This window comes from Actinia tenebrosa, unplaced genomic scaffold (genome assembly GCF_029948245.1).
Source record: "Actinia tenebrosa isolate PJP-AT-01 unplaced genomic scaffold, QUT_ActTen_1.0 PGA_scaffold7__59_contigs__length_16204524, whole genome shotgun sequence".
NCBI classification, from domain to species: domain Eukaryota; kingdom Metazoa; phylum Cnidaria; class Anthozoa; order Actiniaria; family Actiniidae; genus Actinia; species Actinia tenebrosa.
Genome location: NW_028292584.1, coordinates 11466741 through 11492942, shown reverse-complemented (window position 1 = coordinate 11492942; position 26202 = coordinate 11466741). Strand labels below are relative to the sequence as shown.

The 26202-nt window shown below is 46.1% G+C and overlaps 1 protein-coding gene across 4 annotated transcripts in view; it reads left to right on the top strand.

The window, feature by feature from the left end:
• Positions 1 to 26202, top strand: part of LOC116288558 (B-cell receptor CD22) — an 85322-nt gene that overhangs the window by 8115 nt on the left and 51005 nt on the right. The window lies entirely within an intron of this gene.

The window sequence follows — 26202 nt, the reverse complement described above, 5'->3', positions numbered from 1 at the left end:
ATCCACCGTCTTTCCGTCCACTTTGATGGTGATGTTTATGTTTTCTACCAAATTAGACAAATCATAGCTTAAAGAAATGGGAGTGTATTCTACTGGGTCAAATGGATTAACTTTGGGCAGAAACTTGGACATAAGAGAAGACTTTTCTCCATTGTTGTAACTATGGACTAAATCGCAATAGACTTCGTAAGAGGATGCGACTTTCCATTTCACAGGTATGGCTGTGTTGGTAATCGTCTTGCCTGAGGCACATAATAAAGATCCCAATGGGTCAGACTTTCCAAAAGTTATTGAATAATTTGACATATTATGTTTGAGGGTCATTTCGTGCGGCAATCCTGTGGTGAGAGTATAACCGTGTTTTGCTAATTCCTTGGCCAGTGTGATTGGTGTATAATGTCCATCGGGCAGCAATACGGCTTGATAGTTAGATCCTCCTGTATGCTCAGTGACTATGCCCCTAATCAGGTTATAACAAGAATTGTACAAAGAGCAACTTATGAGCCGAACCTTATGGGCTTTAATGGGGGGATTTAAATAAGTGGTAAAGTTATTTTTATCGCTTTCCAAAAAGACGATCATTATATTAGATACGCCAAAGCCGCGCCTCCTGCCAGCCCTGCAACTCCTACAAATACCAGTTCATTGTCTTTTTGTTTCTTAGAAGGCTGGTAGTAATTCTTGAACTGAGGCCTTTTCAACCCCGTTGATGCCGCGGGGTGTGCTTGCGCATAAAGTTTGAAGGCGTAGTCTGTGTTTTCGAAGTTCTTATCCGCCTGCATCCTTTCTTGGTAGTTCTTGTCCAACCAATCCCTGTAAGCTTGTCTTTTTTCATTCCAAGCCGCCACGTCTCGCTGATATTTCTCCAGCGCGAAGTCGTGTCTCTTTCTTTCGGCGGCTAAATCTCCGCTGTGATCACCTCTAACTAATCTATCCAAATATTGACCACCATAATTAGCTCCAGTGAATGCTAAAGCTGCAATGACTCCACCTGCGACCACGCTAGCCATTATATATTAGAAAATTGCAGGGATTTTCACACCGTAGGTAGGTACTTTTCCTTCCGTAGGTAATCCTTTACCGTGATAGCCCCGCCAACGGCAGCGGTCATCTTAGCAAAATTAGCGAAGCTCTTGCTTGGGTCTTCAGTAAAGTCTTCTTTGAGCACTTTCTTACCTACCCAACCAATACCCGCAACAATAGAAGTAATGATAGCTGCTTCTTCAACAGTTTTCAATAACGCGGTTGACATTATATTACAAAGCGAGAAGGAAAATCTAGGTCGCCACGGGTGATAAATCTACTCCATTTCAGGGATCTTACTTTTTCTAACAGCCGGCTCCACAGGTGCGTGCACGGGCGCGTGATATGTTGGTGGTTCTACCTTTTTCGTTGCCCGCCATTGTAAGTAAAGGCTGCCTGCAGCTATGATGACTACTAACGCGACGATGACGTACCCAGGATTAATAAAGGATTCCTCTTCTCTTTCCTCCACCTTTTCTTCTTTTTTGGCTTTGTTCTTCCTATTCATCTCCGCGAGCTTCTTTCCCGCGGCAACTCTGCCTGGGGATTTAGCCTTGGTGATTCGTTGCTCCTCTTGGGGCTGCTCTACCTTCGACTTTGGTTCCATTTATATCTAAGGACTTGAAGGACTTGATAAGTAACTTAAGGTAACCTGGGTAAGTACTTGAGAAGGACTTGATAAGTAACTTAATAGGACTTGACTAAGTACTTGAGGCGACCTGGGTAATTCCTGAGGACGACTTGACTAAGTGATCAGGTACCTCAGTAAGTGCTGCCTGGAAGACATTTTCAACGTCTCTGTCCTTCTTGAAGTCCTTCCAAGAGGCCGTAAGTTCCTTCAAGTCGACGTGCTGAGCCACGTGCAAAGCCGCAGAGGCGACTGCCATTAACTTACCGCACTTCAAAGACAACCACCCACAGGTTATCTTAAGTTCTTGAGCAATAACGTAGTCCTCGCTTATGTCCTTCCGCAGTTGCTCCACGTCGTCTATGGGCAGCGCAAGTCCAAGCAATTTAGTCGCAAGTCGGATAGCGGAGTCTGCTACGGCGTCCGTGGTCTTACTTGCAAGGGCAGCCTCGTACCTCTTATGGAACTTCTTGACTTCATCTTCTGACAACTTATTAACCTGCTCATGGGTAAGCTCCTTGCCTATCATTTCTTTACACTTCCCAGAAGACACAAGGATGTTAAGTTGTTCCTTGAGGTTACTTTCATCTAACTGCGTGGGGACTTCATCTAAGAGCTGCTCAATGTCCACATATCTTTATGGAATACGGAAACCTCAAAGAGAGGATCATCTTGGAATGTTGGTGCGTCTTTAAATGCCGCATGTATTCATGCAACTGTTCCTTGGATATCTCACCGCCGTAGTCGCTTAAGATGGTTTCCAGGTCAGACTTGCTCGGAGTATAAAATACGACAACTGAACCTATGTTTTCCCTGAAGGGTTTAGAGACACTGGTAAGCTGCTGCGAGAGCAACCAAACGCTAATATTGTCGTGTCTGCCGCTGAAAGCGAGCTTCACTAATTCGGAGGTGCGTCTCTTTACATCGTCCCCGCAGGCGATGTCATCCAGTATGAGCAAGGTTTGCGTATCTTTAGGGAATTGTTTGTGCAAGAACTTAAGATGGCTGGATAACTCGTTAGGGTCTAAGATATCTACGAAGAAGTCGTCATCGTTCACTCCTATGCCCGTCCAGGTGCGGTTATTCACGTAGGTGAGGCATAATAGCACGATGTAGTCAAATCGGTATCTAAAGGTTCCTAATAGCTGCTCTACCACGAACTGGGTCTTTCCGCAGCCGGTGGGTCCTACTATCAGAGCGTTACAAGGCATGTGATCTGGGTTCATTTATATCCCTTCTTTCGAAGGGAACTTGTTCCCTGATAGATATGGAAGGTGCCTACACACCGGTGGAAGCAGTGCAAAGAATTGTCGCCGACGCAAAAGATAAAAGAGACACCATAGAAATGCAAAGGGAGGAGATAGACCGGTTAAAAGAGCGCGTGCAGGAGTTGTACGATGAAATGTGCGGTCTGAAGCGTGCAGAACGGTTTGGCGCGCTGATAACGATAGCAACGTGGGCTAAGGAGTCCGTTAAGGACTTCATGCGATATCCCCCGTAGAATGTTAACAATAAGGTTAAATCTTCGTTAAGGATGCCTGGAAACTATTTAAAAAGTGTCTGAGAATGTTAACAATAAGGTTAAATCTTTGTTAAGTATATGTGGAAACTATTTCAAAGAGTGTCTCAGAATGTTGACAATAAGGTTAAATCTTTGTTAAGGATGTTAAATGGAGGCTAAGATATTGTTAAGTATATATGGACTGTTTGATGTGTAAAAAGGTGTTCAGCACCAAACAAAGACTGCAATACCATGTTCGGCATGGAGTTTGCACGAAGAAGCCAATTAGCCGCGTTTGTAAGGATTGCGGTAAGGAATTCAGCACCGTTCAAAAGATGCAACAACATCAGGATAAACGCATTTGTGGGCTTTGTAAGGACTGTAATAAGGAATTCCACAACCCCTTCGAAATGCAGCAGCATCTGAAAAGGGGCGTCTGTAATCGAACCAGACAGTGTAGTTTCTGTAATAAGATACTTAGTAGTCGTCAACGTTTACAGACGCACCGGAGAACGCATGATTATAGGTTTCTCTCCCGCGCTTACGACTTGGAAGGCGTGGATTGCTACCAATGTGCGGATTTGATGTGTCGCTGCCCGCATAAAGAGGATTACTTAAGGAATCGCATAGATTACCATAAGAAGATAGTCCGTACTTTCCCCTCTTTTGAACGCGCCGAAGACGTTCCGTGGACTAAAATGGAGTATTGGAGGCAGGAGTGCGATCGTTGTGGTTGTGGCAGAGAAGAGGAACATATCTTCAACTGTCTTAACAAAGATTTAACCTAAACGTCAACATTCTGAGACACTCTTTGAAATAGTTTCCGGGGTGTCTTAACAAAGATTTAACCTTATTGTCAACATTCTGAGACACTCTTTGAAGTAGTTTCCGGGGTGTCTTAACAAAGATTTAACCTTATTGTCAACATTCTGAGACACTCTTTGAAATAGTTTCCGGGGTGTCTTAACAAAGATTTAACCTTATTGTCAACATTCTGAGACACCTTTTGGAATAGCATTTCTTGGGGCCTTTAATAGCAAAGCAGGGTTTGTGCAAAGAGTCTCAAATCCCATTCTTATTTTTATTTATTATTATTAAGAATAATGATAATGAATAATAATAAATAAAAATAAGAACCCCTTTTAAAGGGCACTTGCAGAATTCAATAATAATAAATAAAAATAAGGACCCCTTTTAAAGGTATATGCTAGCCTACGCAGCCGCCTTCTTAGGAGGATTCCTAATCACCCTTTCAATATATGGACTGTATTACGTGCGAACTACCAGCTGATTGCATAATCCCTGAAATCCCCACTCCGCGTAAAAAATACACCTGCCTTCATTGTGGCAGTGCATTCCTTGAAGAATCCTTTGTGGGGCATTGGTGCCCCGCGGATCCTAAAGCGCAACGGACCCTATTAGACGTACTAGTAAGCTGAGGAACGAAGCTTAGCTATGCAGAGGACTCTCAGGCTCATGCGTAACCACGTCAAATACCCACCTGCCATCCTTTTTACCATGACTCATAACATGGGTAACGTCCTGCCCTTCGATGGCGTACCTTATCCTATCGGGCGCCCAAAGGGTGTATGTTCTTTTTTTATTCTTTAAGACCAAACGCAGGCGGTCGATGTCTTCAAAGACCACGTAATTCTTTATCTCGTAAATCTCCCCCACGGTTAAATCCCTCCAGTGCGTTTGTATGAACTTTAACTCGTTAAATTTATCCTTGTCCATATATTCTATGAAATATCTTTAAGTGTGTTGCCAAAGTCTCACTGGTTTTAAAGACCTTACAGCACCACCTGCAGGGAATTCGTAGGTGTTCAGCATACGCAGTGATCTCCCTGCAGATGTCGTCGTAGTCGTTGCTGATCATTACTTTATAACCGTTTTCTTCTTACCTCTGTAAGAGTAGTTGCTGATCCTCAGATAACCTGCCGTTGCCTTTCGGAGTCTTTAGCTCTATACAGAAACCGCGGTAATGTGTGTGCGCATTCAAGATCATTAAGTCGGGTTGGCCGCGTTGATATCCTTTCTGCCAGCACTTTATACGGTTGCCGTCTGAATCCTGCAGTTCACCTAGACTAGGGGCTATGAGCATTTGAGGGTAAAACCCGCGGATGTAGTCCACTACCTTTTTATGCAGGTCAAACTCATTTTCTATTTTGAATACCAACTTGTTTGGACCGTCAAAGCGCCGTTCTATTTCGTACTTACCCGTTTTCCTTAGTGAAGGAAGAACGTCACCTAACACCCATTTACGGAACTTTTTAGCAATAGCAGCAGTAAGGGGGACTTGCGGTCAATGTCAAAGATTTACGGGTTTTACAGGCGGTTTAAGGAAGGCGCCGGCAGCGGGAATAAGCCGCGCGCCGTGTCCTTACTGCTGCTGTGTTGGGTACCGCAAACGGAGGTTAAAATATTCCTTAGATATAGATGGACACCATCACGAGCATTCGTAACAAAACTGTGCGCAAGCTCAGAACTCAGGTGTTGGATCGTCTGGATGCTGACTTTGCCTTCACAACATTTATGGAGGGAGATACGGACGAGACGATGACAGAAGAAAGGGCTGAAAGAATAATTAACTTAATACCCGAAGGTAACTACCGGTTGGAGCTAACGTTCATAAAGTATTTAGACGGCGAGTGGATGATAGAAAAGGGGCGCAATCCTATCAGGGCGTCTGGTAAGAAGGACCTGTTTGTCTTAAACGAAAACACACGCCCGGGAGCATTGGTAGGAATAGACATGCTGTTCTACGAGGTTGCTTACCCGGTTACCGTAGTCATTTACGGTGCGTACGAGATAAAGACGCCAGACGTTAAGAAGTTGAAACCGATGCGACATCCCGGTAACTGCGTAGGGAAGTTAGTAAGAGAGTTCTTTGAAGACTCCTCTCGGGGCGGTAAACTGACTTTAAAGAGAAGAGAAGCCATCAGGAAATGGGAAAAAGATACTAATAGGACCGGAGGGTCGATAGACAACATCAAGAAGTTAGAAACGGCGCTGGAGAGGCGAATCCATGTGAAAGATATTACCGACGGCTTCATTTACTCCGGGACGCATAAGTACGGCGGCCGTGGTGCGCCTATCGTAATTTACCAACACAACGGGCATGCGTGGCGAGAACTTAGATTCCCACGAAAAAAAGAAACCAAGGTCTACAAGGAGTCGCCACTTGCAGATTTAATCCACGAGAACTCCGTTTGGCTAATGGATTCAGAAGGAAGTCAGTTTATGACGCAAGACGGTACTCTTTACCGCCCCGAAGTTGAACACCAGCGCATCCAAAGCGCGTGCGAGACCTTAGGAGAAGACTTCTCAGACGAAGTGCTTAGCTCCCGTAGTTTGGACTTTCTGGCTGCCAAGAAAAGAAACGGCTGGAAACCCACGCCGGCAGAGTTCAAAGACGTAGCCAAAGCATGCGTAGAACACGGCCACGGAGGCCTATGGAACATGGAGTACGACGAAGACGAATACGTGTCGCTGGATATGAAACATTGCTATCCTGCCAGTTTCAAAGGCCTCGGCGATTGTAAGGAATATTACGACCGTTACGGACATCCGGACTCCCAGTTCTTCCGCGTGGCTTTAGATGGTAAGTACGATGCGCCAGCTACAGGATTCGTTAGATTGACCAGTTGGAAATTCGCAAAGAACTTGCATCCAATAATCTACGCGTGGTATGGAAAGCACTTGCAGGAGAAGGAATGGATACCCATACCGCTGTTAAGATTCTTCGAAGAGCGTAAGCTGCTTACCTACGCGGCGCATGAAGCCATACTTTGTCATAGCGCCTTTACACAATGGCTCCCAGAGCACAACCCCACAGCGCGAATTGTTATAGGTAAATTCACACAGGGCGCTAAAGAAGGAGAAAAACATATGCAGCGACGCCTGATAACAGACGAAGGAGAGTTAAGCTTCCTTATTAAGCGCGCCCATGAACAAGGAACAATGGTATCCGTAGAGAAATGGGACTACTTCATAGAAGCCGAGCAGAGAGAACGTAAGTGGAATGCTTTGTGTTACTACCAGGACCATCGACCGCAGTATTACCATCTGCGTGCCAGCATGTTAGCCTATGCGCACATTAACCTTCTTGCGATGCTGCTGCGGTTCGACAAAGAAGACATTCCGCGTGTAGCCACGGATTCTTTGTACGTAAAACCGCACGTCTTAGAAAAGATGAAAGAATTCTACACAGAAGACGAGTTAGCGGAAAGTGGCCAATGGCGCGTCAAAGACGAAGAGATCAAAGCTTGGAGAGGCCGCGTAGAATATCACGGCGAGCACGCCCAGGGCACCGTAACGCCTACCAAAGAGCCTCTACCTTCAGTTGCGGACCCAATCTCTTACCAACGCTTCTCTTACCTTTACGGTACGGGAGGCAGCGGTAAGACGACGCGCGTACTGCAGTTATTCCCAAAAGTAAAGGTGCTAACGCCAACGCATCGTTTGGAAAGAGAACTCTGCGAAATGGGTTACGACGCTCAAACGTACCACAGCTTCTTTCGTTGGAATGGCCAAAAGTGGGTACCAGAAGCCATCCACGACATACCTCCGGTGATACTTTGGGATGCGATTTGCACCGTACCTTTGGAAATCCTCAAAGAATTCGTAGAATTCCTCCGTGGAAAGTGTCAAGTAATATTCGCCGGAGATCCCTGCCAGCCTCCTCCAATAGCCGGAGAGATGCCCCACGAATGGCTGAAAGATTTCGTAGACCATGCAGAGGAAATTAACACCGACTACCGCAGTAAGGATCAAATAAGAAACCTGAAAGCGTAATTAAGGGACCTCAGTGACGCGGAACAAAACAAGATACTACGCAAGAGGGTACGAGCGAAGAAATACGAGGACTTCCTTTACGCATGGCATCCAAAGGATCTGGTGCTGAGCAGCAAACGCGCAGCACAGTCTCGCATACAAAAGGATTTGTTAAATATACACCGAGAGCGCTTCCCTACGCATCACGTACCTGTTTGCTACAAACCCCACGACACCCGCATGCACAAAAGAGACGTCTGGGTACCTGGTACCGACATCCAACTGCAGAACGCAGTTACGCATGATAAAGCCTGGGTACCAATAGAAAAGGTGGAACAAATAACCTCCCATCCAGACTGGCGCTTGGGTTATTGCATGACAGTCCACAGCGCGCAAGGGCTTACCATAAAAGAAACCTTATGGATCATAGACCAGCGGCTGTGTTGGAGCAACCTTATCTACACCGCCGTAAGTCGTGTGGAGTATGCCAAACAGTTGAAAAGAAGCTGGGGTCCGCAACTGCGTTACGATAAAACGCCAGAGGACATAGCCAAAGAGAACATTGCTAAGAAACTCCTTCGCTACAAGCGGCACGACGAAGAAAAAAATATAACGTTCGACCTATGCGTGGACGACGTCTATAAGAAAGGGGCAAGGTGTGCCAAATGTAACATACCTCTACTATGGAGGTTTGACCCGAATGACGATCAACAGTTCTCCGTGGATCGTATCAACAACAAGCGCGGCCATTGCAGAGGCAACGTGAGACTGACATGCCTAGAGTGTAATCGGGCGCGTGGAGCAGCACTACTCTGAGTCTTTGGGGACTATGAGCAGCTCTTCCTTGACGAATCCGCGACTTGGGCCATCTAGGTAATACAACACGGGTTGCCCTTCCTTGGTGACGGACTTTGAAATCTCATAGGTTTCCAAAGACCAGTTAGGATCCGTGGCTCTCTTGCTGCCACCTTCGAGTTCCCACGGCTGATAGAGGTATCTGACCACTATGTCGCGGGGGAGCTTTTTTTCCTTTAGTCCGACCGCCCTCGAACTTCTGACGTAGGACTTGTGTTCCACGTGTTTCTTTTTTATGGCATCCTTGGGTTTTATTCCCGTAGCCCTGGCCGCCTCGTTGTTCAAAGCCGCGACGACCTGGGGGAGCCTCTGTGTCTATTCCCTGTTGCGTTTGGAGGGATCTTCCAGCTCTTTCCAATACTGGTACCCAAAGAGACGCTCGGCTAGGGTCTTATTGAATCTTTCGACGATGCTCTGACCCCTGTGGTACTCTGCCTCGGCTCTCCTAATCTTAGTGCTGTGGTCTTTCAGGGTCTTAGTAACCACGCCCATGAACTCCGTCCCCGCATCCACTTGCAGCAGCTTAGGCCATTTCAAGACGCGCTTATAAATCCTACCTAGGGCTTCTGCGACATCTCCAGAATCCTTGCTGGTTATGGGTTCGGCGTCCTTGTATCTGCTTGCGATATCGACTACGGTCAAAGCGTATCTATAGGTCTTCTTTCTCACCTTGTCGTGCGGTAAGAAAAGCAAATCCGCCTGATGAACTTCATTGGGGGTATTTACGGTAAAGCTGGGCCTGGGAATGTACTTCGGCACGGGAAGATAGACCTGCCAGAGGGTTTGTTTTCTTAGCCAGTTCTTAGCCGTTTCTTCTGATACCCTGGCCGCGGTCGCGAGTTTCTTAATAGCCGACGCTCCTTTCCAATAGCCTTCAGGCCCATAGTAAATCCTTTTGAGTTTGTCCTCCAGGCGGCCCATTATATGAATTCCAGGACGAGATTGATCTTTCGCCCGTTAAAATCCACCGTCTCTCCGTCCACTTTGATGGTGATGTTTATGCATTCTACCAATTCACGAGAAAGATCATACGTTAGTGCAACGGGGGTGTATTCTACTGGGTCAAATGGATTACCTCTGGGCAGAAACTTGGACATAAGAGAAGACTTTTTTTCATTGCTGTAACTATGAACCAAGTCGCAATAGACTTCATAAGCGGATACGACTTTCCATTTCACGGGTATGGCCGTGTCGATAATTGTCTTGCCTGAGGCACATAATAATGACCCCAATGGTTCAAACTTTCCAAAAGTTACGGAATAGTTTGGCATATTATGTTTGAGGGTCATTTCGTGCGGTAATCCCGTGGTGAGAGTATAACCGTGTTTTGCTAATTCCTTAGCAAGGGTGATTGGCGTGTAATGTCCATCGGGCAGCAATACGCCTTGATAATTGCCGCCGCCTTTATGCTCAGTGATCAAGGCATTGACTAAATTATACCAAGAATTGTACAAAAAACAACTAACCAGCCTAACCTTATGGGCTTTGATGGGAGGATTCAAGTAAGTGGTAAAGTCATTTTTATCGCTTTCCAAAAAGACGATCATATATTTCAGGAAACACAGTTCCCTTCGTTAGAGCAGATACGCCAAAGCTACGCCTCCTGCCAGCCCTGCGACTCCTACGAAGACCAACTCATTGTCTTTTTGTTTCTTAGAAGGCTGATAGTAATTCTTAAACTGAGGCCTTTTTAACCCCGTTAATGCCGCGGGGTGTGCTTGCGCATAGAGCTTAAAGGCGTAGTCTGTATTTTCAAAGTTCTTATCCGCCTGTATTTTGTCTTGGTAGTTCTTGTTCAACCAATCCCTGTAAGCTTGTCTTTTTTCATTCCAAGCCGCCACGTCTCGCTGATATTTCTCCAGCGCTAAGTCGTGTCTCTTCCTTTCGGCGGCTAAATCTCCGCTGCGATCACCTCTAACTAATCTATCCAAATACTGACCACCATAATTAGCTCCAGTGAATGCTAAAGCTGCAATGACTCCACCTACGACCGCGCTAGCCATTATATATTAGAAAGTCACAGGGATTTTCACGAGTTATGTCGTTGGCAGATACTTTTCCTTCCGTAGGTAATCCTTTACCATGATAGCTCCGCCTACGGCAGCGGTCATCTTGGCCAAGTTAGCGAAGCTCTTGCTTGGGTCTTCAGTAAAGTCTTCTTTGAGCACTTTCTTACCTACCCAACCAATACCCGCAACGATGGAAGTAATAATAGCTGCTTCTTCAACAGTTTTCAATAACGCGGTCGACATTATATTACAGAGCGAGAAGGTTATTACTCCATTTCAGGGATCTTACTTTTTCTAACAGCCGGTTCCACAGGTGCGTGCACGGGCGCGTGATATGTTGGTGGTTCTACTTTTGGCTTCGTAGCCCGCCATTGTAAGTAAAGGCTGCCTGCTGCTATAGCAACTCCTAACGCGCCAATGACGTACCCAGGATTAATGAAGGATTCCTCTTCTTTTTCCTCCACCTTTTCTTCTTTTTGGGCTTTGTTCTTTTTATTCATCTCCGCGAGCTTCTTACCGGCAGCGACTCTGCCCGGAGATTTAGCCTTGGTAATCTTTTGCTCCTCTTGGGGCTGCTCTACCTTCGACTCTGGTTCACTCATTTATATCTAAGGACTTGAAGGACTTGATAAGTACTTGACTAAGTACTTAAGGACGACTTGGAAATAACCTGGGCGCAACCTGACCAAGTACTTAAGGACGACTTGACTAAGTACTCGAGGCGACTTGATCAGGTACCTCAGCAAGTGCTGCCTGGAAGACCTTTTCGACTTCTCTGTCCTTTTTGAAGTCCTTCCAAGACATCGTAAGTTCCTTCAAGTCAACGTGCTGAGCTACGTGAAGTGCCGCAGAGGCGACTGCCATTAACTTACCACACTTCAACGACAACCACCCACAGGTTATCTTAAGTTCCTGGGCGATGACATAGTCCTCGCTTATGTCCTTCCGCAGTTGCTCCACGTCGTCTATGGGCAGTGCAAGTCCAAGCAATTTAGTCGCAAGTCGGATAGCGGAGTCTGCTACGGCGTCCGTGGTCTTACTTGCAAGGGCAGCCTCGTACCTCTTATGGAACTTCTTAACCTCCTCTTCTGACAACTTATTAACCTGCTCATGGGTAAGTTCCTTGCCTATCATTTCTTTACACTTCCCAGAAGACACAAGGATGTTAAGTTGTTCCTTAAGGTTACTTTCGTCTAACTGCGCGGGGACTTCATCTAAGAGCTGCTCAATGTCCATATATGTTAATGGAATACGGAAACCTCAAAGAGAAGATTATCTTGGAATGTTGGTGCGTTTTTAGGTGCCGCATGTATTCGTGTAACTGTTCCTTGGATATCTCACCGCCGTAGTCGCTTAAGATGGTTTCCAGGTCTGACTTGCTCGGAGTATAAAATACGACAAGTGATCCTATGTTTTCCCTAAAAGGCTTAGAGACACTGGTAAGCTGCTGGGAAAGCAACCAAACGCTGATATCGTCGTGTCTACCGCTGAAGGCGAGCTTCACTAATTCGGAGGTGCGCTTTTTTACGTCGTCCCCGCAGGCAATGTCATCCAGTATGAGTAAAGTCTGTGTATCTTTAGGGAATTGCTTGTGCCAGAACTTACGATGGCTGGATAACTCGTTAGGATCTAAGATATCTACAAAGAAGTCGTCATCTTTCACTCCTATGCCCGTCCAGGTGCGGTTATTCACGTAGGTGGGGCAAAGCAGTACGATGTAGTCGAAGCGGTATCTAAAGGGTCCTAATAGCTGCTCTACCACGAACTGCGTTTTACCGCAGCCGGTGGGTCCTACGATCAGAGCGTTACAAGGAATATGGTTCGGATCCATTATATATACGATGTAGCCAGTGGAAGCAGTGCAAAGAATTGTCGCCGACGCAAAGGATAAAAAAGACACCATAGAAATGCAAAGGGAGGAGATAGACCGGTTAAAAGAGCGCGTGCAGGAATTGTACGATGAAATGTGCGGTCTGAAGCGTGCAGAACGGTTTGGCGCGCTGGTGACGATGGCGACGTGGGCTAAGGCGTCCGTTAAGGACTTCATGCGATATCCCCTGTAGAATGTTAACAATAAGGTTAAATCTTTGTTAAGGATGCCTGGAAACTATTCCAAAGAGCGCCTTAGCTTTACTATTTTTAATCCTGCAAGTGCCCTTTAAAAGGGGTCCTTATTTTTATTTAATATTATTAAATATCCTTAATTATTCTTAATAATAAAAAATAAAAATAAGAATGGGATTTGAGACTCTTTGCGCAAACCCTACTTTACTATTTTAAGCTACCTACTAACCATTACGGGCTTTCCAGGCATCCTTAACAAAGATTTAACCTTATTGTTAACATTCTGAGACACTTTTGAAATAGTTTCTGGCTGTTAAGGACTTCATGCGGTATCCCTTATAGTGGTTATTAAATCCTTATCATATATGGAGTGCGTGCACTGCAACAAGGAGTTCAGCTCGAAGCAAATGTTAAAATACCACGTTGAAAAAAAGGTGTGCGCTAAGAAGGCACGCGAAAGACGTTGTAAGGAGTGTAATCGCCTCTTTAGCAGCGCGCAGATGTTGGATTATCACGTAGAAAACCGCGTTTGCCTAACGAACGTGTGTGAGCGCTGCGAGGAGGACAAGAACGACGAATGGCATCGACATCGGTGCCGCGGCAATTACGACCTGCTAAGCGTGGCTTGCGAGGAGCACGGCGACGTTGCTGCACGATGTTGTCCGCAGGAAACCCAAAGGAAGTTAACGCGCCGGAAGAAGGAAATTGACCAGCGCTTTGCGGAGTTTGACTGCGTCGAAGGCGTAAGGTGGGAAGATAGGGAATATTGGGAGGCAACCTGCGAGCGTTGCGGCTGTCAAAGAAGTGACCAGCATATTTGGCAGTGCCTCTACGACGGTCAAGGCGGCTTTAAGAAGTACTTAGATCGCTTTGAGGCCTTGCATGCCGGCAATGAGGCGGCAAGGAAAGCCCGTAGAAGTTAGAAAGGACCCAAGATAGTAAGATAGGGTTTGCGCAAAGAGTCTCAAATCCCATTCTTATTTTTATTTATTATTATTAAGGATAATGAATAATAATAAATAAAAATAAAGACCCCTTTTAAGGGCGCTTGCATAATCTAATAATAATAAATAAAAATAAGGACCCCTTTTAAAGGTATATGCTAGCCTACGCAGCAGCCTTTCTGGGAGGCATTCTAATCGCCCTTTCAATATATGGACTGTATTACTTGCGAACTACCTGCCGACTGCATTACCCCTCGTACGCCGCGTAAAAAATACACCTGCCTTCATTGCGACAGGGTATTCTCCGAAGGATCCTTTGTGGGGCATTGGTGCTCCGCGGATCCTAAAGCGCAGCGGACTTTAGCAGACGCGCTTAACTACAAAGAGGAGATGGAGTGACTCTTCTTTCAATGTCAAACTTCCATCGGCCATTTACCTTACCATAGCTGCGTAAGTGGGTGAATTCCTCGCCCTGAATTACGTACCGCACGCAATCCGGCGCCCAAAGGGAATATTCCTTAGCTTCTAAGTCTTTGAGGACTAACCGTAAACGGTCGATGTCTTCGAAGACGACGTAATTTTTTATTTCGTATGCTTTACCGTGGACAAGATCACGCCAGTGAGTCAAGCTGAGCTTCATTATACCTATGGAATATCTTTAGGTGTGTTTTCAAAGTGGCGTAGGACTTAGACCGCTTCACGCAGCCCCTACAGGGAATACGAATGCCATCCGCGTAACCTATTAAGGCACGGCAGATAATGTCGTAATCGTTGCTAACCATCGTTAGGTAACCATTTACGTCAAGCTGTGAGATTTTCTTAGATTGCTTCGCGGATAAGACGCCGTTTCCTTTTGGGGTTTTCAACTCAATACACAACCCGCGGTATTTCTTATGCGCATTTAGGATTAAAAGGTCGGGTTGACCGGCTTGGTAGCCTTTTCGCCAGCAGGTTATTCGCTTGCTGTCTGAATCTTGAAGTTCGCCAAGACCCGGCGCTATGATGAAATCGGGGTAAAACCTACGTGTGTAGTCGACGACCTTCGCGTGTAGGTCGGCTTCATTTTCGATCTTAAATACTAACTTGTTTGGGCCGCCAAGCCGCCTTTCTATTGCATATTTACCCGTTTTCCTTAGCGCGGGTAGGACTTCCTCAAAGACCCAATCACGAAACTCCACAGCTTTGGGTAGTTTGGAGCTAAATATCAGTTCATACAAGCCAGGTTCGGATATAAACACTGCATTTGGTTGCGTAGTAAAGGAGCGGTGATTCGCAGCCCCTTGTAGATCAGCCCATTTTTTCTGGTATTTCTCAGATACGTGTGCTCTAATTGCATCTCTAGGGCGCTCATAGCCCAATGCCAAAGCCACCTCCTTTGCTTTGAAGTACAAAGTTTCGCCTTGCACTATGCATTGCCGTTTGGTGTCGTTGTTTTCAAATACGCGAAGCATTGTATATTTAAGAAATATTTTAACATTAATATGCAACGCTCTTTAGCTGATTCATTTCTACGCTTAGTTGCGCGTCAGACACGACGAAGACGTAGCAGTTTATCCTATCACCGTCGCCCGCGGAGGCGTTCTTGGTGCGCTTGATCTCCAATGTTATACCATCCTGCGTATTTACTAGACGCAAACCCTGCCCATGTAGGTCTTCGTCGTTAATGGTGCGCATATCAATCCACAGCGCGTACTTTTCCTTAAAGAATTCCTCGGGGCTAATGTGGTCGCCAAACTTACGCTTTGCCTCTCTGTACACGTCTGCAGGCTTTATCCCCTGGGAGTAGACCTTGTTTGGAACGCCGTTTATGTTGACCCCTACGTTAGTAATGTTAGGGTTGTGAAAGCCTCGCTGTCGCGCTTACCGGCCTCGTAGGGTTTGGCAAACACCAACATCAACCCCGTGAGACTTCTTCGGGGGAGGTTAATACTTTGGTTAATAACCTCATCCGTCTTATCCAGGAAGCTAAACGTCTTATACATCACTACGTGGTCGTAAAGGAATGCCTTTCCGGAGCTGTATTCCATGCCAGCGCTACGGGCCAGCTCTTCGCTGTACACCGTTTCGTACTGTAATTCTAGATTAGTGATAGAGTATGGGGTTGTCGTGGTAAGTGCACTGCTTAGCCCACCAATGATGTTATTAGCATCTGCTAAAGTTACTTCAAACTGCAGTTCGGCAAGCTGTCTTGGGTAATACACACCGTGATTCGTAATCACTTCAAAGTCCAGTGGTATGACATACTTGCTACCATAGGCTGTCTTTATTCGCTTTGCGTCTGCCACTGCGGTTTCTCCGCTGCCGTCAGTAGGTTGCGTTTTCGTAGGTGTGCGGACCTTACGTAGAATGACACTACCAATTCCTTGTTCTATCCTTTGCGCGCGGTCAAAGGCTGTCAACCATAAGTCTTTGTACGTGGTATACAGATCGTACCTATTTAAGTCCAGCAAGGATTCCCCGGCGAACTTTACGCGCATCTTAGAAACGATGTTGCGACCCACGTTGTTAACGATAATCCTTTCATCTGTGGGGCTTGACTGCACCGCTAGGTCAAACCTCAAAGCCAAGGTGCCAGGAACTAAGACTAGGTTATCCGTTAGGCGGGGCACGCCTACGTACAAGGTTTCCCCTGGCTTTGCGCTGCTGGGGGTAAAGGTGACCCGATGAAAGGTGCGTTCTGCCTTCAGCCCGCCAACCTGCTTAGGTAATACGTTGGGATTTAACTTTGAGCTTATCATATATAATGGAAGTAGAAGGAACAGACCCCGACTTTGATCCCACCACTGAGGAAGGTCAGGCTGACATTAACGACGGTGATGAAGAACCGCTGCTTCCCACCCAACAAGTCGACGATTCCCTAAGGGATAGGATTGCAAAGGCCCTAAGACATCCCAAAGCACGCGAGTACGCGTTTCCGCGTGAGCACATAGAGCTTCAAAACATGGGCGAGCCGGAAGCAGCCGCGCGGGAAACCGTAGAGTGGGCAGCGCGGGAGCTAGAGCTGCGCTACGACAACTTTGATGCTGACGACGTAAAGCTCACGGAAAAGGGAAACAAAGTCCTCATAAGCGTCCAAGACTTAAGATTTCCCGACAAAGACCGCTGGACAAAACCGCAAAACCTCTTTGATGAGGAGGGCAACGTTAGGGGTGACGTCTTGAGATTAAGAGGCTTTCAGCGTGCTACTAGAAGCCTGTTAGAAAGGCTGCACAACTTAACCGAAAGGACCAACGCGGAAAAACGTGCCGCGGATCTGCAAAGGGAGTTAAGAGAAAAAGATGTAGAATATGCAAAGCAAGGTCAGCTACTTGCCGATGCTGAAAAGAAGTCCGCCCATCAAGATGAAAGAATAAAAGAAATAGGAAATCAGGTGGATCAGGCCCTGCGCGAATTAGACAAAGCACGGGAGGACTTAGGAGAAGCCCAAAGCTCTGGCGCCTCAGTGGAAGCACTGCGGGAAACGTTGGAAGAAAGGGAGGAGGAATACATGAAGCAAAACCAGCGGCTTGCCGACGCGCATAGGAGGGAAGTGGAATTTAAAAATCAAGAAATAAGGGAGCTGGTAGACCCAAGAACCCAAATTCGACGCGAAAGAAATCAAACTCAAAGGGCTCTTAACCTCGCCCTGCAAGAGTTGGATCTAATTAAAGACGATACCGATAACCTACAAACCACCATAGCCGGCTCTTTAGTGGAACGGCGACGGTTAATGGCTGAAATCAATACTAAGGAGGAGCAAATCCGGCAAAGAGATCAGGCTATCGAAGACCTGGAGGGGCAAATAGAGCGGCAGCAAGAAGTAATCGAGGACCAAACTCGTCCCGAAGAGGAAAGGGAGGCAGCCCAAAAGGAAGTAGATACGCTTGAAATACGCCTTGCGGAATTACGGGCGCAAAAGGACAACCTGGAAAAAGAGCTGGGGCTTACCACCAAGGAAAAGGTAAAAAGAGCCCTTTTGAAGTATGGCGTTCCACTGGCATTTGCGGTTGCTATTAGTACCGTAGTAGGAGTCATCCTATCCACGCTTAAGGCTACAGGCGCGGGCGTAAAGAAATTAGGCAATGGGCTGACGGACTTGGGAAAAAAGATGGCAGCCGGTCTTCCTGGGCTGCTGGGTAGCGTTTTAAGCCTGACACTGAAGACCGGCGGCGAACTGTTGAAGTTCGTGGGGAATAACATTTGGATCTTGGTCGTCGCTATCGGCGTGGTCCTTTTGAAGAAGATGCGGGGTTGATCTTATCCTTGTGTATTACTGGGGGCTTATCGTCGTCGGGTGTCCGAGGCGTCCTCGACTGGGGATAAGTAAAGATGGTATTCGCGCCGCCTTGATAATGCGGAACTAGCGGCAGCACGCTCATGGTGCTAATGGGCTTATGATTCCAAGTAGCATCCGTTGGAGTATTTTTTGCCGGGGCGGCATTTATCCGAAGGTAGGCAACGTCGTTGCGAAGAACCTGAAGCTTCGCATATTGACAATTGGCTATCATGTGAAAAGTTACCGGCGTTAAGTCTTCTACAGTCGGCGGTGGGGGTTCCGACGAGAAATGAGCTGGGTTCCTATTATTATCTTTTTTTCTGTAGGGTAGTAATGGGCGGTCATTCTCATCAACGATCCTAAACCCGAAATTACACGAATACCCCGTCGAAATGCTAATGGTACACATGATCAATCCCAGGCCCCCAACCTTCACCCACAGCCCGGTGTCATGCCAATGCTGTTCTAAGTAGTCCTTCTCCTCCAAAAAATGTAGAAACCAATCTTCCTTCGCGTGTGGATTCATATATTTCAGGGAATAAATTCCCTTCTATAGACTCATTACCGTAAGAGTGCTAATGGTCTTGTGATTGTAGATAGTATCCCTTCGATTTTCTATGCTATTTATGCAAACGCTCCCGGTGTCATCTACGCGCATTTGCAGCTGTACCTTCCCATGGCAATCGGCGACCATGTGGAAAGTCCAAACCGATAGATTATCGGCGCTGCCGGGGTTGGGCTCTACGGAGAAATGCGCAGGCTCCCTGTTGTTCGTCTTCACGCGCATAGGCTGCAGTATGCCATTCTCATCCAGGAACCTAAAGCCGACGTTGGCGTGACTACTCGTGCCAATGCAAATACTACAAAGGATCAATTTCTTTCCTGAGTAATTCAAATTCACGGACATGCCCGTGACATCAACCCAAGATGCCTGGTTGTATTTTTTCTCGCCTGCGTAAGTCGTATAGACACAATCTACTCCAGCTACGTAGGGGTTGTTCATCGCCATATATAATAGCTCAGACCAACACCCGCGGCGGCTAAGCCGGCTTTTAGTAAGTTATGGTCATATTCCTCAGGTATCGCAGGCAGGACCTTCTTTTTGGGCTTCTTCTTTACGTTCTTTGGTGCGGGCTTTTCTACGTGCTCCTTCTTAGGCTTCTCCACGAAATGGGGGATGCTTCTAAGAGTGTCAGAGTTCACGTCATTCACCCCAAACTTCATATCCTTGGTTGCTCGCTGAAGTTTGTTGTTATAACCCACGACGGAATTGGCGTTAATAACCAAATTACTTGGCATTAACCAACAACCAGGTGACAAAGCGTAATCCAGTCGCACTTTAGACTGCTGCACTGCAAGTTGATATCTCTGCACCGACTTAGAGATCTCATTCTCGATAACAGCGCTTTCGAAGAGGACAAGGAATACTTGTTGCGTTTCCTGTGACGCACCGGAGGCATCTACGATGGGGCTGCGAGTGCTAACCTGGGCCCCTAGAATGCAGTAAAAAAGGCTTCGATGCTTCGATTAATCCTTGCTAGGTTTTTCAGTCCAATGCCCTTTGCGGCAAAGAAAGGCGCCCAAGGATACTTTTCTTTGCTTTCTATGTAGTAAATTAGATTACCCTTTGTTCCACTGCCTCCTAAGTCCGAGAATTCGTAAGAGCTAGGATATCCCATACCAGGTCTTTCTATGCTGGCGCCAACATACGAAGCATAGGTGTAAGTCTCTCCTAAACCATGGGCGGTACCCTCTTTGTTACGAAAATCGGGGTTGGTAAGCTTAAAGTCATTCCTTAATCGCTCCCATGCAACTTTGTCATATTTGTTATCCTTCGGGTTAAAGATAGCGTCACTAGGAAGCGGCGCTCCTAACTCAAACAATATCCTACGAATAGTAAAAGCAACATGAAATCGTAGGAAAGGAATATGGAACATATCCGCGGCTATACCACATCCTTTAGTAGCAGCCCAGACAGCAAAGTTTAACTGCTGCGGCCAATACCGCATGTTGGGACCTGATAACCATTCTCTGGATCCTTTCCCTGAGTTATGTTTCATGGCAGTTTCTCTAAAGATGTCTCTGACTTTTGTCTTAAACCTCGTAGGACCCACGGGGATTTCTAAGGAGGTAACCATCTTAGCAAAGTCATCCGCTCCACCTTTGTTGTCGTAAAATGGGTAATTCTGGGTTGCCGGCAATAGATTCTCTGGGAAATTAGGCTGCCTTTCTTTATGCTTAACGGTCGCCTTTGGCTCCAAGTCCGCATTGCTGTACATTCTTTCGCCGTTGAAGTAAATCCCATCAGGTCTTCTTTCGAACTTACTAGGGTCTGCATGCGGAAACATTTTCCTAAATGCTCTCCAGTTGGCATAATCCCTGTTGTCGTGATGTGGCTGCTCCTCAATATCATTCCCAAAAGCGTCGTACATTAGTATATATAATGGATGTTATACCATCAGCACCTCCACTTTATCCTGATTTACCTAAGGAGGGACCTAACGAATTAAACGCTGAAAACTTTAGGCTCAACAAAGCAAACTTAATCCTGGCTTACTTGGAAGGACAAGCAAAACACTACGAAAAAGTTAGGAAGAAATACGTTAGAGCCCGGAGTACGCTACATAAGATTGCGATAACTTCAGGATCCATTTCTGTTGTGTTAACGGGCTCCGGCGTTGCTACTTCGCTTACTGGGCCGGGAATAATCGTTGGAGTTCCTTTGGCCGGCGTTGGGGCAGCTTGTGGTATTATCTCGGCTGTTGCTACGGGTATTATGAAACAGTTGTCAAGCAAAATATCCAAGCATGACACGACAATAGCTCTGTCAAGGGCTAAAGTAAATACAATTACCGATCTTGTCTCAAAGGCTCTGCGTGACAGAAAGATAGACGACGTAGAATTCTCGCTTATTCTGGCCGAAGAAGACAAATACGAGAAATTAAAGTCGGACATAAGGAATAAAAAAACAGTCGTAAAAGATCTTTCCGAGGAATCTCGCAAAAAGATCTACCAAGAAGCGAAAGAAGAGCTTCAAAGAAAGCTTGCTCAGTAAACATCGTGACAGGATTCTATTTACACATCGAACGCCGGCTGTCAGGTTCATATGCAAATTAGTTTCACAAAATATTACACAAAATATTACGCAGCCTGCATCGTTTTCACAAAATATTACACAGCCTGCATCGTTTTCACAAAATATTACACAAATGTGAAAAAACTTGTGTAAAATCATCGCCTGGGAATCCATCCCAATAGGGGGTAGTTGGGGTCTATTTTGTAAAATATTTCGTAAATTACGTCAGGGTAATAAGGAATATCCTTATTCAGCCGACAAAACATCCACTCGGCTTTTGTCATATCAGAAACCTCGGGAATAGACTTACCGGTAATTTCAGACAAAAGATAGGGAATAGCTTTGTAATATTTCCCTAGCTTTAATTTCTTCAACGTTTTTCGTAGACTTTGTTGGGTTGGCTCTTCTAAATGGTCTATGATTTTCTTCTTTACTTCGTCGCTTAAATATATCGGATGTAAACCTTGGATATGACTCATCCAGTCCCAGAAGTATTTCATTCTCTTATATGGCGTTTTCTTACGACCTCCATTGGCGTAATACTGCTCTCTGGTAGCATTTGGTACGGCATTACGAATATTCTTACCACACTCGTAACACTGTGCTGACGTGTCGTCTTCTATTTGCATTTTCTTACCACAACACCAGAAACCCTTGGGCTTAGGTATGTTAACTTTGGATCTTAGGCAAATTATACAGAAGTCATTGGTGAACTTTTTACATTCATGCATCGTATATATATCGTACATTTTTATAAACACTTATCTTTGATTCCCAACACAGCAGCAGTAAGGACTTATCGCGCGGCTTATTCCCGCTGCCGGCGCCTTCCTTAAACCGCCTGTAAAACCCGTAAATCTTTGACATTGACCGCGAGTCCCCCTTACTGCTGCTGCAATTAACTTCTCAGATCCAAATATTAGCTCGTAAAGACCTTCCTCCGTTAAATACACGGAATGTGGCTGTTCGTTAAGGGTGTCGCGCTGAGCTACACCCTTTATAGACCCGAGGGTTACCCTATTTTTCTCTGACACGTGTTTCCTAACCGCGTCTCTCGAATTTTCGTAATCTAACGCTGAGGCTACCGACTTCGCTTTGAAGTAAAGTTTGTCGCCTTGCACTACGCATTGCAGTTGGGTTTCGTTGTTTTGAAATACGCGAAGCATTGTATATATAGCATATTTTTTTATGGCCATCAATAGGCAACACTCTTTAGCTGATTCATTTCTACGCTCAGTTGCGCGTCAGACACCACGAAAACGTAGCAGTTTATTTTGTCGCCGTCGCCCGCACTGGCGTTCTTGGTGCGCTTGATCTCCAATGTTATCCCATCCTGCGTATTTACTAAACGTAAACCCTGACCATGTAGGTCTTCGTCGTTCGATGTGCGCATGTCGATCCACAGCGCGTACTTATCATTGAAGAATTCCTCAGGGTTAATTTGGTCGCCAAACTTGCGCGCGGCCTCTCTGTAAATGTCTCCAGGCTTTATTCCCTGGGAGTAAACCTTGTTTGGAACGCCGTTAATATTCACGCCGACGTTAGTAATGTTAGGGTTGTGAAAGGCTTCGGAGTCGCGCTTACCGGCCTCATAGGGTTTGGCGAACACAAGCATCAACCCCGTGAGACTTCTTCGGGGGAGGTTAATGCTTTGGTTGATAACCTCATCCGTCTTATCCAAGAAGCTAAATGTCTTATACATCACTACGTGGTCGTAAAGGAATGCCTTTCCGGCGCTATATTCCATGCCAGCGCTACGGGCCAGCTCTTCGCTGTATACCGTTTCGTACTGTAGCTCTAATTTGGTAATAGAGTATGGGGTTGTCGTGGTAAGCGCAGTGCTTAGCCCACCAATGATGTTATTATCATCTGCTAAAGTTACTTCAAACTGTAACTCGGATAACTGTCTTGGGTAATACACACCGTGATTCGTAATCACTTCAAAGTCCAGTGGTATGACATACGTGCTACAATAGGCGGTCTTTACTCGCTTTGCGTCTGCCACTGCGGTTTCTCCGCTGCCGTCAGTAGGTTGTGTTTTCGTAGGTGTGCGGACCTTAGGTAGAATGACACTACCAATTCCTTGTTCTATCCTTTGCGCGCGGTCAAAGGCTGTCAACCATAAGTCTTTGTACGTGGTATACAGATCGTACCTATTTAAGTCCAGCAAGGATTCTCCGGCGAACTTTACGCGCATCTTAGAAACAATGTTGCGACCCACGTTGTTAACGATAATCATTTCATCTGTGGGGCTTGACTGTACCGCTAGGTCGAACCTTAAAGCCAGGGTGCCAGGAACCAATACTAGGTTATCCGTTAGGCGGGGCACGCCCACGTACAGGGTTTCCCCTGACTTTGCGCTAGAAGGTGTGAATGTAACCCGGTGAAAGGTGCGTTCTGCTTTCAGTCCGCCAACCTGCTTAGGTAATACGTTTGGATTTAACTTTGAGCTTATCATATATAATGGAAGTAGAAAGAACGGATTTTGACCCCCTTACCGAAGAAGGCCAAGTCGATATTAACGACGAAGAATACGAGTCTTTACTTCCTGATGACAACGTTGACGGGCAAGGCCTCTTTACGAAATTAAGGGGTAAGTATGGCAGCAGGACCCGCGAGGCCTGGCGTTCCTTAAAGGACAAGTGGCAATCAAGGAACCCAGGGAGATCTATTCCGGAGTACTTGGAATTGCAAAACTTGGATTCCACGGACCTAAGAACCGAAATGCTAAGGGGGCTTTTAGACGACGTAAGGGAGAAATTTCCAAATGTGGACTTGGCCCGCCTTAATTTCCAAACCGGAGATAAGGGGCAAATTCAAATCCAGTACCAAGGAAGGGATAAGTGGTATAATCTTTACCAAAGGAAAGACTCCGACAGGCTCACCAGTAATCTCCCCAAAGAAATCAAAGACGCATTAGGAAGACCTAATTTGGTTGAAAGACTAAGAGAAAACGATGAAAACACCAACGAAGCCTTTGAAAAGTTCAAGCCCCTAATGCAGCGGCAACAAAAGGGCGATGAGGCGATGAGGGAAGTCGAAGGATTAAAGGAAACAATGGAGGAAAGGGAGGCAGAATATATGCGACAAAACCTACTGCTCCTCGATGCTCAAAAAAGAGAACTTAACGACAGAGACCAAAGAATCATAGAAACGGGAGAACGAGCAAACAAAGCCCTGCGCGAAAGGAACCAAGCGCGAAGGGAGTTGGAGGAGGCTAAGAAATCTGGCCTTGACGCGAAAATACTGCAAGAAACGTTGGAAAAAAGGGAAGCAGATTATGCGGGACAAAAACAACTGCTTCTCGATGCTCATAAGAAAGAACTTAACACCAAGAATCAACGCATATTAGAACTTAGAGAACAGAAAGACATTTCTCTTCGCGAAAAAGAAAACGCCCAAAGGGCCTTCCAACTTGCCCTGCAAGACCTCAATGTAAGTCAGGAGGAAGCTAGGAACTTACAAACCACCATAGAGGGTTCTTTGGTGGAGCGGCGGCAGTTGGTTGCCGAAATCAACATTAAAGAAGAGCAAATCCAGCAAAGAACTCAGGCTATTAAAGACCTGGAAAAAAACGTATCCGAAAAGCAGGAAATAATTGCGGACCTAACTCGTCCCGAAGAGGAAAGGGAGGCAGCCCAAAAGGAATTAGAAACCCTTCAGGAGAGAGTTGCGGAATTACAGGAGAAAAAGGACAACCTGGAAAAGGAGCTGGGGCTTACCACCAAGGAAAAGGTAAAAAGAGCCCTTTTGAAGTATGGTATTCCGCTGGCATTTGCGGTTGCTATTAGTACCGTAGTAGGAGTCATCCTATCCACGCTTAAGGCTACAGGCGCGGGCGTAAAGAAATTAGGCAATGGGCTGACGGACTTGGGAAAAAAGATGGCAGCCGGTCTTCCTGGGCTGCTGGGTTCGGTTGTTTCCTTGGCACTTAGGGCCGGCGGCGAACTGTTAAAGTTCGTGGGGAATAACATTTGGATCTTGGTTGTCGCTATTGGAGTGGTACTCCTGAAGAAGATGAAGGGTTGATCTTATCCTTGTGTATTACTGGGGGCTTATCGTCGTCGGGTGTCCGAGGCGTCCTCGACTGGGGATAAGTAAAGATGGTATTCGCGCCGCCTTGATAATGCGGAACTAGCGGCAGCACGCTCATGGTGCTAATGGGCTTATGATTCCAAGTAGCATCCGTTGGAGTATTTTTTGCCGGGGCGGCATTTATCCGAAGGTAGGCAACGTCGTTGCGAAGAACCTGAAGCTTCGCATATTGACAATTGGCTATCATGTGAAAAGTTACCGGCGTTAAGTCTTCTACAGTCGGCGGTGGGGGTTCCGACGAGAAATGAGCTGGGTTCCTATTATTATCTTTTTTTCTGTAGGGTAGTAATGGGCGGTCATTCTCATCAACGATCCTAAACCCGAAATTACACGAATACCCCGTCGAAATGCTAATGGTACACATGATCAATCCCAGGCCCCCAACCTTCACCCACAGCCCGGTGTCATGCCAATGCTGTTCTAAGTAGTCCTTCTCCTCCAAAAAATGTAGAAACCAATCTTTCTTCGCGTGTGGGTTCATATATTTAAAGGCTAAGCACCGTAAGAGTGCTAATGGTCTTGTGATTATAAACCGTATCTCTCTGATTTTCTATACTATTTATGCAAACGCTCCCGGTGTCATCTACGCGAGTAGTATAGGGAATGGGGGTTCCAGCGCAATCTCAACACGGGGTAAGACCCGTATCAAAAATCCACCTACGGACGACCCCCACTCCAAGTGTGGTTGAGGGCAACAGCGCACTTAAATATGTTAGTCTATATATGGAGTGCGAAGAATGTAAGAAGTTCGTTAACGACTTTTGTATAATTTGTCTAAGACCTAAAGTTATCGTACCTAAGCCAGAACCCTTTTGGTGTTGTGGTAAGAAAATGCAAATAGAAGACGACACGTCAGCACAGTGTTACGAGTGTGGTAAGAATATTCGTAATGCCGTACCAAATGCTACCAGAGAGCAGTATTACGCCAATGGAGGTCGTAAGAAGACCCCATACAAAAGAATAAAATACTTTAGGG